The sequence below is a fragment of the Hermetia illucens genome, chromosome 4 (assembly GCF_905115235.1).
Source record: "Hermetia illucens chromosome 4, iHerIll2.2.curated.20191125, whole genome shotgun sequence".
In the NCBI taxonomy this organism is placed as follows: Eukaryota; Metazoa; Arthropoda; class Insecta; order Diptera; family Stratiomyidae; genus Hermetia; species Hermetia illucens.
In genome coordinates this window covers 43664557-43677447 of record NC_051852.1, presented here as the reverse complement: position 1 = coordinate 43677447, position 12891 = coordinate 43664557, and the positions used below count along the sequence as shown (strand labels likewise).

The window sequence follows — 12891 nt, the reverse complement described above, 5'->3', positions numbered from 1 at the left end:
AAACTGCACTGTCGAACAGGCGCAAAGCAGACTCGGCATATTGATGCGACGGGTAAGCGGATGGATGGTTTCAACCTTGCACTGGAAAAAACCGAAGTAGTCATCCTGACTAAAAAGAGAATTCCGACCCTGCGTCCCATATCGTTCGGCGAGTCGATCATCGAGTCAAAATCAGCGGTAAAGTACCTCGGGTTGACTATTAACTCAAAGATGAGCTTTTCTGAACAAATCCAAGCAGTAGCGAACAAGGCTGCGGCTGGAGTTTCGGCGTTAAGTAGACTAATGGCAAACATTGGGGGTCCTACGTCTAGTAGGCGACGTCTCCTGATGAACTCAACGCAGTCTGTCCTGCTCTACGGCGCTGAGGTATGGGCTGGCGCTCTTAAAAAGGAGGTATATCGTAAACGCCTCGCGCAAGTACAGAAACGGGGAGCTTTACGGGTGGCGTCTGCGTACCGCACAGTCTCTGAACCGGCCGTGATGGTGATCGCGGGAGTTATCCCCGTTGCCCTTCTTGCTAGGGAGCGTCAAGCCATATACAAGCGCAAGGGAGATGAGCCAAGGGAGGTGGTTGCTCGCGAAGAACGGCAACACACTCTAGACGAGTGGCAGCTCTTTTGGCAAAATGAAACTAGAGGCAGATGGACTGCGCGGCTCATCGGCAACTTAGGTGCGTGGCTGAATCGGAAGCATGGTGAGACTATTTCCTTACCCAATTTTTAAGTGGGCATGGAGGTTTTCAGTCTTACCTGCACAAGATTGGAAAGGCGCGTTCTCCGCATTGTGTGTTTTGCAATGGAGTTGTGGACGACGCCCACCACACTTTTTTCTTATGGAAGGTGGGATGGGGTTCGTCAGCAGCTCTATTTAAACACAGGGGATCTCTCTCCAGACAACATTGTGGAAGAGATGCTGAGGACTGCTGATAGGTGGAACCGTGTTGGCCATTACTTTCGGGCCCTTCTCGTTACTAAGAAGATAGAACTCGACCGGTGGAGGAGCCGGATGGCAGGGGATTCCTTGAACCTACAGTTCCCTTCCTCCTGTCCTCTCCCGTTGGTGAAACAAATTCCCTGATTTGAAGGCTCCGCAAAGCGGGAGAGTTAGGGGACTAGCCCGAAGTAATGTGACAAACGGTTCCAGGCTAGCTCTCTGACGATGGGGAGGTGTCTAGTTGGTAGTCCGACGATGTACCGAATCGGGAGTCCAACACTGTGTCCGTAAATGCATTCACCTACCCTATAAAAAAAAGACGTCCTCCGCCGCATCGATGCCATTGAAAAGCCTATGGAGTAGCTGTAAATTGGTTCGCACCGTGTCATAAAGAGGGGGGGGGGGGTTTAGCGACCCCGTTGACGTCTATGACAAAGGTGCGGTGGTCGACTACCTTCGTCTTAGACGTCAACGGGGTTGCTAAATCCCTTTCTACAGATTATTTAAAGCCAGCGTATTTAGAACAGTTCGGCAGCCAACCCCGCCAATGGTCTCATCGGCACCCGCCAGTTCAGCCTTCGGAGCTACATCACGACCACTCGCTTAGATCGTTAGACCAAGATCTGCCCGATTCGCATTTGGAAGTACAGTTATTTTCTCGTCCTTACGTCTAAATAGATAAGTCGAGCTGTAAATTGAATCATATTTCATTAACAACAACTAGAGAAGCTCTAATTACCTGAAAGGATTCTCGTTCAATCATCAAGATTAAGCGTTCCTGGGAGTTGTAAGTACTTTGATAGGGTACCGCAGGGGAATAATTTATTTTTTTTTTCAATTCTTTTTTTTTTAATTCAAAGCTTTTTAAGGTATTTGATTTGTTACGTACTGTTCCTTACATAACAAAAAAACTTAAACCTTTTTAAATCTAAAGCGCACAACTTGCGGTTTCCGACTTGCAGAGCTTGTTACCTAGAGGCGTTCATCGGTTATTAATTTAACCAATCAAACAGGAATTTGGAATTACAGCTGATCAGAAGTAGATAAGTTTCTTCTACTCAGATGTGGCGTTTCTCCTAAACGAAACAACCTAATTGAAAATTCAAAATTATGACGTTTAATAAATTAACAGCTCAACTGAAATTTGATAATTTTGACAATAATATTCAACCGTCGGGAAATTCCATAATCAAAATCATTTGGCATATTCCAGTTAGTGCTAGGTCCAATTGAATCCATCCAAATCAACCTTCCGGAAATCACCGCAAATCAGAGACAGCAAACAGGAAGTACCAGAATTTCGACGAAGGTATCCAAATAAGGTAAGTGTTGATTAGTTATCCCCAAGGCGGGCTTTACGGAAAATTCTCCACGAGTGGCTTTGGTTTTCCATTGCCATCCAACATCCAATATGGACGTGGCTATTTCAGAGTTGAAAAGCGGCTCATATTTTCCGACGTCCACAAAAAACGCATTTAATTAGTGTGACCTTAAAAATTTGTCACGGAAGATTGCTGCAGCAATTTCTGTCTAATGATCTTTGGGAACGGGTACTTGTTGGTGCCCAGATGCCACAGTTTCCATCAACTTCTTCAGGGAATGGATAGATCATATGGGCACATACCAGTACTCGTACGTAACTTCTTGCCCAAGATATGGATGCTGAGAGATTTGCGCGGAATTAATGATGTCGCGGCGTAATAAGATGGAGCTTAGAGCAGTGGAGGCAAGTTTCCTTAAATGGCGGCTCTGCAGAAATGTGTTTTTTTACAAATATTCGCCTGCTCGGTTTGGGTGACTTTTAGTTGCCTTTATGCAAATCGTTAGTCAGTTTTGAATGTGGAGGAGCCGCTGACGAATGTTAAGCCTTTGGCACTGATGTAAACAAATTGTGTCGTTCTATGTAGATCGCTTCAGGTTTCCAGAGCAGAGTAGGCTAATGGCCTACAAATAAGGAGACTGTGACTTGTTGTTTTTGCATCCGCGATGGCTGCTTTTGTTATTGTCCTCAATACAGTTTTCGACCTATAATTTTTTATACTTTTCTGCGTTGCAATTCTACTTCAGCATCAAACCTCAAAAGATACACAAGCGTACTTCCATAGGTGTAGGAAAGTAGAGTAAACAATCAAAGATGATTTATGGAGGAATGAGTATAATGTTAATTGGTGCTTTGTGGAGTCAACATAGGTGGGTTTGTCAATTTGAGGATCATTTACTTTCGAAATTTCAGTATCTTGCGGGAAGTCGGACTTTATTCTGAAAAAGGCACCGTTTCTAATTTGCCGAAAATAATCAGCTCTAGAGCCAAACCCATTTAGATATGTATTTCACCTCCTTCTTTCGCCTTGGCTACAACTAGCAACCTTTGCATTTGGCTAATAACGTTCGATTAATTACCTCTAACACAAAAGATACAAACAACGCCGCAATGCTAAATGATTCACACTGAAAAAAGCATTTACTTCCAATTCAGTGAATTATCTTTGTGCACAATTTAGATACATTCAATACTGGAAACAACAAGCGACAACAGCACTCAACGATTCCATGACCCTCAGACATTTCAAGATCTTGAACTTTTATTAATCGAACGTAAATTGTCCATTTATCATAGTTTCGCACTAAAACTATACGAAGCAACTGCTTTTGTGTTGCATGCATTTAGAGGACGGAGTGCGTTACTTACTCGTATGTGAATATGGCGGAGGTTCAGATTCTTCCTTGTGCAGTGCATCGCCTCGAAACGATGGCTCGGTCTAAATTTTCCAAATTAGGACACGATGGAATTAACATGGACATCACGATTTGCTCGTCTGACATGTGATTCAGGTTGGGAATATTCTTTTGTTGGTGTTGTAAGTCAGGAGGGTCCTTATAAGGGTAACGGGTTTTCAGTAGCAGTAGATTGTCTGGTGCATTGTGTGGAATATTTGTACATGGAGCTAATCTGGATATGTTCGTTTTATCTAGTGCGGAACTGAGTGCACTGTCTTACAATTGGAACTACTATTGTATTCCTTTATAATGCAGGTTACCCTCGTTTCGGGTTGCAGTGGTGTCGTTAGAGGACGAGTACTCCATCAGACCCAAGGAAAGTTTAAAAAATATACATAAATCCAGATAGATTCTACCCTGTTATAGGAAGGGGAGGTTCAGAAACCGGAGGCGGGAAGAGTAGTCCTCATGACTAAAGTTTTTCTTCAAGGGAAGGGCACGGACGAATTTACGTTGCACCTTTTTCAGGGTAACACAATCAGGGTTACGGAAGGGTGACCAGATCACATACTCAAGGATACTTTGCACGAGGGAGTTGAAGAAAGTAAAGAAGAATTCGATGGAGTCAAAATTAGAGCAGGAGCGAAGCATAAAGCCCGAAAACTTTGCTGCTTGATTGGTGGTTTCGAGGCAGTGGGTGTTGAAGCGGAGCTTATTGTTGAAAGTGATTCGGAGGACTCGAGTGGAGTTTTGATATGATAAGGAATGTCCGTTAAGAGAGTGGAAAAAGGAAGTGGGTGAAGATTTAAGCGAGTAACATGTTGAGTGGAGTAGATGGCATTTTCCCAGCACTAATCCAGAGAGGCCTAAGAATTATCTTAGAGTCTCTTCTGAGGGTGGTAAGGGCGAGCATAGCACTGGGATACATACCAATGGCATGGAGACGGGCAAAAGTGGTCTTTATTCTGAAATCGGGTAAAAAGAATCCTTTTCACTCTAAATCTTTCAGACCAATTTGCTTAACATCGTTCGTACTCAAAACGGTGGAGAAGGTCATAGACAACTATATTAGAACTAACGTTCCAAAGCGTAATCCCTACATCACTGTCAACACGCTTACCGGGCAGGACAGTCAACTCAAAGTGCTCTGTATCAGCTGACAGAGGTACTACGGGATTCTATAGAAACAAAAGAAATTGCACTGTGCGAATTTTTGGATATCGAAGGAGCATTCGAGAACACATCGCACGCAAAGGTACAAGATGTCCAGAGCCGCAAAGAAGTGGGAAACACCCTGGATGGGCAAAATGTTAGAAAGTAGGGAAATAGAAGAACCGACAGGTACAAATTCGCCGCTGATGTGGAGTATGGTAGTTGATGAGCTCCTGGACGTGTTAACAAATACTGGAATACAAGTCCAGGGTTACGCGGACGACATTGTTTTGATCTGTAGGGGCAAGGGGAAGATACTACTTTGGATATATACTGCAATAGCAAGGCTAATGATTACCTATGGAGCAGTAATCTGGGCAGAAAGAACCGAACACAGCACACAAGCCAGGGAATTACATAGGCTCCAAAGGTTGGCTTGCGTGTGTATCAGTGGGGCAATGAAGACATGCCCAACGGCATCCCTGGGGGTCCTTCTGGGATTCACCTCTCTCCATCTCCACATACAGATACAGATAAGGAAGGCAATATTCAGGATGGGCGGTAGTATGGGTGAGGCGGGGAGCTGCCTAAACTGCAGGAAGATTGATATTCTTTCTAGGCGGTATCCCGAATTACTGATACCGAGGGACAACATGACACCGAGGTTTCGCTTCGATAAGAAGTTTGAAACACGTTGGAGTAACAAGGCAAACTGGGAGAGCGTGGCTGCGACATACGGCTTAAACCAGCAATTGATTACTTGGTACACTGACGGATCCCCCACAGCAGAGGGAGCGGGTGCCGGTGTCATTGGTCCAAGGAAAATGTACTTTGAGTCAATGGGCAGGTACACTAGCATATTCCAGGCGGAAATATACGCCATAGACAAATGTACCTCCTTTAATCTGCAAAGGAACTACAGGGGGCAGAACATAGCTATTCTCACCGATAGCCAAACAGCAGTCAAGGCACTTAGGTCCAACCAAGTGAACTCTAAACTAGTGCCTTGAATGCCTTGAGGGACTGAATACACTCGGCTCGTCCAACAAGGTCTGGATACTTTGGGTTCTAGGCCATGCTGGGTTGGAAGGCAACCAGGCAGCGGACGTACTAGCCAAGAAGGGAGCATGGACGCCTTTACACCGGCCAGGACCCTTCTGTGGAATCGGAAACGGTTTCATGGCTATGAATCTAAGAAATGAAGAGGAACGGTTGAGCGAACTATACTGGGCCTATCAGGGATGGAGCAGTCTAGGGTGCTTATTGGGGGATACGAACCCATACGCACAAAGGATTGCTTAAACCTCACCAAAAAGAACCTCTGAATCATAGTGGGAATTCTCACTGGCCATTGTCGGCTAAACTGTCACCTAGGGAAGCTAGTGATATCTACGGACAATGCCTGCAGGTTTTGTGAGGAGTATGACGAAACCTCTATACACGTCCTGGGACAGTGTCCGGCACTTGTGCAAAGTAGGTCGATACATCTGGGAGAACACTTAATACCAGATGCAAAGCCGAAAGATCTGGAAGTAGAGAACATACTAAAGTTCCTGACGGTTATAGGCCTGTTTGTGATACTGTAATCAAGAGGTACACTATAACCAGTAAAAGGGGCACAATAGTTCTTTAAGGACGCGACCCTTAACAGAATAATAATAATATTGAGTGACACTTTTTGACGTTTATCGCTAAATCGTTAGTAGAGTACCAGTGAACCAGAACGTCTAGGTTTGATTGGAGGGAGACATAGTCCATACCCGGCGATATAGCGGAAAACAACTCAAGGTGGTCGGGATAGAGCAAATAGAGATAAGTAAGGAGTTGGAAAGTCGTTGATAAAGAATGTGGTGGACGTCAGAGGGGGGGGGGGAAGAGGGGATGTGTAGCCATCAAAAGAGGTGGGCGAGGGTTGGTTGGAGAATTAGGAGGAAAGCCTTGCAACAAGTGGTACGGGGAGGCTGTGAGTTTCAAAGACTTTAGCAAAGTCAGTGTAGATAGTATGCACTTCCTGCCGTGAATTTAGGCATTTGGTGAAGTTAATTAGGTTGGTTGGAGGCAGTGGACCTACGCTTAACAAAACCGCTTTGTTCTCAAGAAAATGGTTCTTTTCGATGGTATTGCTGAAAATTATGGAGAGGGGTAGGGAAATGGACTGGCCAGTTTTAATTAAAAAGAGGTTTGGAAGACCAACGACATTGGCTTCAAGTTTGCCAATCATATACTTGACAAAGAGAGCGGTAAGGAGGGGAATGGTAGGGACAAGCTATATCCACTAGCGGGAGGGAACATAGACTGAGGAAAAGTAGCGGCAGTTTAAATCATAAGATAGTTGGGGGGAGTTAACAGAGGAGCTAGAGAATTTAATGGACGAAGGAGATAGCTGGACAAGACTGCAGGAGTTGCGAATGTGGGACCAGAAATGTTTGTGGTTTCCGCGCTGCAGTGAGTCTTCAACACCGACCAGATATTCCTTTCTGGACTTAAGTATTCAGCCGAGGAACGCAGAATTTAAAAAAAACGAAGTCAGTATAGGTTCCAGATGACAGGACCTTCTTCCTCGCAGTATATTTTTGACGAAGTTTTTTGTGGATTTCATTAGTGAACCAGATAGGGTACGAGCGCTGGGACTTAGGAGGGCAGGAGGAGGGGTGCATGAAGGGGCTGCGAAAGGCAACGCACAGGAAGGTTAGAGAGGAGAAGATCAATCATCTGAAAGATTCAAAAGTCGCAAATAAAGAATTTGCACTATGTGGTGTCTCTTCTTTCTTGTATGAATTGATTTGGAATAATAGTGACACAAAATTCTAACCAAGTCGCATATTATCAATTAAGATTGTAAAAAATGTTAGCTCACATTGAAATGATCCTCACAATTTAAACCTGACTCCAAAGAAACTGTGTTCCGTCGGACGATGGCGATCCACTTTTTTCGAAATCTCTTTTTGGAACAGCCAAAAAAGCTTTCAGCGGGGTTTTTGTGGAGTTACTTGTGCAGCAAGACATCGCCATCCCTGGCATTTCACGCAGGAAATTAATTTTGACAATTTCATGTTTTTATGAGTACCTTCAGTTGCCGGACTACTGAAATTTCTTGGCTTGAGTTGTGGCGTCACTCAATATGGCGCGGGCTTTTTAGTCTGTTTGAATTTGGTTGAAATTTAAAATGTTGATAATTTCAAACATTCAGTTTTTTTTTCAAAAACGGTCTTTGAGAGTTATGTTAGGTTGCAGCATGGAAGCGATTTCCATCATTAGTGGGAGGGTTAAATTGGAGTGTGGCACAGGTGTTCATAAAAGTGGACCAAAGTTGGGAAGGGCGGGTGGAGCTATTGGGGCGGGAAGGGAGCCGGGAAGTAGTAGGCCAAGAGAGCATATGAAGGTTAAAGCCCCCACAGATGATGAAAGGAAGAAAAGCGAACAAAATCGTTATCATCATCACCAACAACGGCGCAACAACCGGTATCCGGTCTAGGCCTGCCTTAATAAGCAACTTCAGATATCCCGGTTTTGCACCGAGGTCTACCAATTCGATATCCCTAAAAGCTGTCTGGCGTCCTGACCTACGCCATCGCTTCATCTTAGGCAGGGTCTGCCTCGCCTTCTTTTGCTACCATAGATATTGCCCTTATAGAGTTTCCGGGTGGGATCATCCTCATCCATACGGATTAAGTGACCCACCCACCGTAACCTATTGAGCCGGATTTTATCCACAACCTGACGGTCATGGTATCCCTCATAGATTTCGTCGTTATGTAGACTACGGAATCGTCCATCCTCATGTAGGGAGCCAAAAATGCTTCGGAGGATTCTTCTCTCGAACGCGGCCAAGAGTTCGCAATCCTTCTTGCTAAGAACCCAAGTCTCCGAGGAATACATGAGGAATGGCAAGATCATTGTCTTGTACAGTAAGAGCTTTGACCCTATGGTGAGACGTTTCGAGCGGAACAGTTTTTGTAAGCTGAAATAGGCTCTGTTGGCTGACAACAACCGTGTGCGGATTTCATCATTGTAGCTGTTATCGGTTGTGATTTTCGACCCTAGATAAGAGAAATTATCCACGGTCTCAAAGTTGTATTATCCTATCTTTATTCTTCCCGTTTGACCAGTGCGGTTCGATGTTGTTGATTGGTTGGTTTTCGGTGCTGACGTTGCCACTATATATTTTGTCTTGCCTTCATTGATGTGCAGCCCAAATCTCGCGCCGCCTGCTCGATCTAGATGAAGGCAGTTTGTACGTCTCAGGTCGTTCTTCCCATGATGTCGATATCGTCAGGATAGGCCAGTAGTTGTTAATCGTTAATCGTTATAACTTCCAATAATCTGTGTAGAACTCTTCGGACAGAGAAGAGGGGCTGGGCAGGGAAAATAACACCGAATATGATAAAGAGGCATACGTTAGGTGGAATGACTCGTACGGTCAAAGACTCGCGGGTGGAGGAGGAAGAGGAAAAGATGATTTCGACACTGAAGAGGGACTTAGTAGCTTTTTGGCCATTGTTGTCTTGCCAAGCGCAGCGTAGTCCCTGTCACAACGAAAGTAACCTTCGAGGACTTCGGAATTTGAAATCCTGTCATCCAATCAGGATTCAGTAATGCAGACGACGTAATATTGAATTACTAGTGCCGAAAATTTGAAACCCCGATAGTTTGGTCCTTAATCCCTAACATTTTGATAAAAAAGTCTTAAATTATGAAATTCATTCAAGTTCGACGAGTTCGGCGGGCAGGCCGGAAATTTTCTCGAAGTTTAGTCCTCGGATAAGGCTTGATGAAGAGCCCTTACGGCCAAAAGCAAAATCGAAGTCATGGGGATATGTTACTTTGGAGGAAGCCATCTGGTCTGGAGAGCTATCCTTTATCAGCTTGACACATAAGTGGGGAATAGTGCCTGGCAGACAATGGGGGGATTAGTTGGCGACTTTGGTATGACGCCAGTATTGCTAGCCGCAGTCGACGACAGTCTGCATGTAGTTACGCTGGCGCCCTATGAAATAACAGCTTGAGAAAGCTGGTGATAACTTCGAAACTGCATGTTGAATCAACGTTAAAGTCGCCGTATGTTGATGCAGAAGTTAATTTGCATCAGATAGCGTGGTACTATATAGGAGTCAGGGGGAACCATAATTATTCACAAAGGAGTTAGGAATATCATGGCCTTCCAGATAGGAGCAAACCTTGGAAACAGACTGGTATATGCACCAGTAGGTACGAATTCCATAATCGTGAACACATTCTAATGTTATATTTAGAGTGGGAAATTGTCAGCGGCAATTTATCTAATTTTAGCAGACGAGCTTTTTCAAAAGTTAACTAACACTGGAATAAGGGTCCAGTAAGAAGTTGGTGATACATTACTAATCTGTAGGGGAAAATATGTACGGAGGCACCCTAAAGAGTAGGGTTCAACTGGAACAGAGAGTCAGTAGTAATTGATGCAGGAGTGTGAGGTTGAACATAAATTCCCCGAAGATGTGGAATTGAAAGTTGTTGTTGATTTCATCCATTTAGGTTGCAATTCGTTTTCAATGGGTTCGGCCCAGCCGGTTTTCTTTAATCATAATTGCTGCATGATAACTTTCCCTATCATCACGCATCCCGAATGGATCAAATAGTTGCAAGGTTTCAAGCACACCTTCTTTCCTTCCTAATGTTTTAATGTTGGCCGTTAATGTTCAGTTTAATGGTAGCTGCATTTCTCTGTCAGCGGGAGAAATTATTTCTAGTACAGATTCGTGGTTTGCAGTCCATTTCCTCAGATGAAATACACTTTTATATAACACTTCTATCAGTTCTTCTTGCAGTTGCTTGATTTCCTGGAGATTATTACCCTTATAAATACTTTATCAAAGTAAAACTCTTGTTTTGTCGTTTCGAAGGGTTTGGGATAGTTGAAGCCTGCGTCGTTTGCCAATCTGTGTAGGGTTTGAACAGCTACAAATGAAGCACTTGCTGTCCCATAAGTGGTCAGTCTGTAATGCTTTATGAGCAATATAAGCTGGACATTCTGGATCTAAGCGAACCATGCTGGTAAGACTCTGGAGAGTACTACCCTTACCTTTGCGGCAATGCGCCTTAGTACTCTGGAAAGCTGAGTGGTAGCAGATGCGAATCTGATGCCGGCTTACTTCGGACGGCTACCGCAAAGCGCGCTCTTAATTTAGAAGCGGGTTTATGATAGACTTCTGACTGCAAGATTCCGGTCTAGACAAAGGAGCATTACGATTGTACACTGCTATGCACCAACGGGTGATCTGTGGGTGGGTGATCTGAATGCCAAGGTGGGATCCGACAACAGCTTACACGGACGTATGATGAGGAACAACGGTCCTGGTGGTCGTAACGAAAATGGTGGAAGATATGTGAATTGTGAACGCCGTACGAGCAATCAAATCGGCCACTTCGCGATCAGCAGTAGATTTAGGAGTTGTCTCCTGGATGTGGGTAACAAGGGAGGCGCTGATATCGGCCTCGAAAGAGATCGCCATCTGATGGCCTCTTACGTTCGCGTGCATCAGTCTCGAAGGGCTGGGAAGCTGTGATCTCCCAAGTTCAAGATCAACCACTTTTTTGATCCAACTGTTCGACAGTGGGAGAGCTATTTCGCTGATCAGAAGGCGGATGCACTGGGTAAGCGGCCTGGGAATGTCAATGAGCATCGAGCCACCATCAAAAATGCTTTTTTCCGGGTGCTACGTAGATTGTCGGACACGTTCCTCCAAGCAAAAGAGCAATTATTTTGGTCATCAATGCACTCAAACGAAGTAAAGCCGCTGGGTCTGACGGTCTCTCCGCTGAGTTATTTATCGCTACAGCTGTAGTTATTACAAATCTGTTACTTCCATTAGTACGAAAATCTTGGGTATCCGAAACCTTTTCCGGAGAGTGGAAAAGGAGAAGTGAAAGCGAAGAATGATAACTAAAACAATCCTGGAACGCATCAAAGAGTGAGGAGGGCATTGAAGATTTTGATCTATTTGTATATCTAGGAAACGTGTTTTCTGCTGACGGTGGCACCGAACTGGATGTTGCCCGACGTGTTAACAGCGCTAGTTCCACTTTCGCTGTCTTGTCCAAAATCTGGAAATGCAGCCATCTCAACACCAAGATCAAGTTGAGACTGTTCGGTGCTAAAGCTCTTTCTTTGTTGCTATATGGGAATAGTGCATGGAAAGTGACCTCCATCCTTTTAGTGGCGCGTGGTTGACACGTTACATGCTACCAAGGGGTAAATGAAAACCATATAAATCAATTTCCACCAATTCAAGGGCTCTATTCTCAAGAAAATGTCCTAATTTTGAACGTGCCATCGCTGCAAACTAGTTAGTGTTTTTAATTGTTTGTTTATAATTGATTAGGTAATCAAAAACAATAGTAATGTAATCTAACATCGTTGTGTAAAACAGAACCTTATCGGTTTACTGTCCGTCTGTCTGTCTGTCTGCCACACGTATTTTTCTTGGAAACGGTTATAGCGATTGACACCGAATATGGTGGAAAGGTGGGAACTGTGAACGCTCAGGCATACGGTGAGTTACATGATTCTACGTCGAATTTAAGGCGGGGTCCCCATACATGCAAAAGGGTGTCACCATATATAGTCATGTGGGGTATCAAATGAATGGTCTCGGTAGGTACTTTCCGAAGCCGGTCTTAGTTTTGAGATTTGTTGCAAAGGAGGGGAATGTGAGGGGTTTTGATTTTGAAATTGATTCATTCTTTTACCGACCCATTCTCAGAAACTACCCAACCGAAAAATCTGAAAAAAGTGAAGAGGCTGCCACTATATGGTGCCTAGGCTCCGAAATGCCCGCCATGCCGATATCTGTTCAAATAAAGTTAATAATAGTATATTACTATAATTTTTAATAATTGACTGCAAAACCCCCGGAAATTCAGCCTAGAATCACGGAAATTTGTAGTTGTCGTACACCTATCTTGCGCAACAAACCTGGATACTTGATTTGCCTTATGCCTTTTCAGCTTAACCATTAGTGCTTTATAGGCTCCTCTTCACGAGTTGATGTCAGCCGCTTCGTGCAGTTTCCAAAGTGCATTTAGTTTGCTCACCCGTTAGTCTTCGCATAG

The 12891-nt window shown here is 44.2% G+C and overlaps 1 protein-coding gene across 1 annotated transcript in view; it reads left to right on the top strand.

The window, feature by feature from the left end:
* The first annotated feature begins 2052 nt into the window (after positions 1 to 2052).
* LOC119653528 (tubulin-specific chaperone cofactor E-like protein) overlaps positions 2053 to 12891 on the top strand; it is a 129601-nt gene continuing 118762 nt past the window's right edge. Inside the window, exon 1 of the mRNA XM_038058199.1 lies at positions 2053 to 2255. The gene's annotated coding sequence lies outside the window, so the exon portion shown is untranslated. The remainder of the gene's footprint in view (positions 2256 to 12891) is intronic.